The following is a 1,762-nucleotide window of genomic DNA, read 5'->3' as shown; positions in this document are numbered from 1 at the left end:
TAATACAGAAAACAAGATTTCCAAATAAATACATAATAATCATGTTACTCTACTATAATTTACTTAGTTATTCGTGTATTCAAATTTTCGATTTCCCATTTTCCCTATAATAAACATTGCTGAAGAGGATATTGCTATGAATAAATCTCATCACGCACCTCTGATAATTTTCATAGGTTTGGAAATTGACTACTATGATGATAGGTTTTTCTATTTTAAAATACAGAAAAAGTAGAGAGAATCATTCAACAAAGGCTGTATTCACACACCAAGATTTTTGTTAGCACTGGTGTTTTATATAATAAAATGAATAAAATATAAGTGGTAGAGATTAATTACCCTTCAAGCTCCCTTGCCATCCTGCTTCCTCACCCCCATCTCTTCCAGCACAAAAACTGACAAATATGGAATGATTCACACATATGTGAAACATCCTTGCACATGGGCTTTGCTAACCTTCTCTGTGCTGTTCCAGTTTTAGTGTATATATATATATATATATACTAAATATATATATTGACAAAGCAAACACTAGGGTTTTCTTTTAATCTTTTAAGAAAAACTTGAAGAAACATAGCCACAGTCATAAATTATAATTTGTTTATGACAATAACACTTTGAGACTGAAAAATATATAAATTTTCATGAAAGGAAAAGGCAAATATAAGCATTAAGAAAAGAAAAAAAGGCCAAAATGAATAATAAACTAATTGTAGCTATTTTTTTCCTAGATGTACATTTGATTTTCTGTTTATCTTACATCCAAAGTATTAAAATATAAGTTAAACGTATGAAATCTTCAAATTATGCACTTACAAGCCATTACTAATTTTGTCACAGTTCCCAAATTAGTCAAATTGGCTTGTGTTCTGAACTGGGAAGAAAAGGGTATTGTTTCCCTTACTGTAACTCTACTGTTGTGTGAGGGTGTCTCAGTGGCTACTTTACAATCTAGTTTGAGAATAGGTCTCTTTGTCAAGCTCGGTCATAATTTGGGCAAACCCTCTACTTAAGCAGAACACAACTCAGTTATGAGGATGAAGATTCATTTTTATTGTAGGATATCACAAAACTAGAAGTTTGACTTAATGGACTCACCAAATAAAAAATGTCTCAAATAAAAGATTTTCTCAAAGTCTGTAACTTTTTAACAGCTTTTACATCCCAACCTGTATGTATGACATTATCAGTTTTTACTGAAACAATCATTTTGATTTCTTTGGAAGAGCAGTTCCTTTACCCTGGTCAATCTAAATATTCTAACACTTAAATTTTTTGATAATAGAATTTATGTAAAAGCCACAAAGTATGAAATTCTACCACTGAAATGGTACACATTTTGAATTAATCCCTATAAAATAGCAAATAAGCAAAAAAAAAAAAAGGCTAAAACTTTTGTGCAATACTTGAAACACAAAATATTTATTTTGTTTCTTATATTTCACAATAAAACCAGTAAGCACTGTCTTCTCATATAAAGATACAGTGTGGTTTATTAACTTCACTGATAAAAAAAATTTTTAAGAGTGAAAGTGAATAATAATAGGTGTCTATCTACATATTACACACATACATACAATGAGAGGTTTTATTTATAATTAAAAAGCTAGTCTTTTTCCTAGATAGAAATTACGTTTCTCTTTAAAATAATGAAAACAGGGCGCCTGGGTGGCTCAGTTGTTAAGTTTCTGCCTTCGGCTCAGGTCATGATCCCAGGGTCCTGGGATCAAGTCCCGCACATCGGGCTCCCTGCTCAGCAGGA

General features: G+C 31.2%; 1 non-coding gene across 1 annotated transcript; it reads right to left on the bottom strand.

The window, feature by feature from the left end:
• Positions 1–398: 398 nt before the first annotated feature.
• LOC112839038 (U6 spliceosomal RNA) lies at positions 399–502 on the bottom strand. Its single transcript, XR_003212124.1, has one exon. It is a non-coding gene; the product is annotated as a U6 spliceosomal RNA (small nuclear RNA).
• Positions 503–1,762: the final 1,260 nt, after the last annotated feature.

Source organism: Callorhinus ursinus, unplaced genomic scaffold, assembly GCF_003265705.2.
Source record: "Callorhinus ursinus isolate GAN/ISIS: 27379988/994484 unplaced genomic scaffold, GSC_fseal_2.0 scaffold63, whole genome shotgun sequence".
Classification (NCBI taxonomy): domain Eukaryota; kingdom Metazoa; phylum Chordata; class Mammalia; order Carnivora; family Otariidae; genus Callorhinus; species Callorhinus ursinus.
The sequence above is the reverse complement of the archived record's forward strand: the minus strand, read 5'-3'. Positions and strand labels throughout refer to the sequence as shown.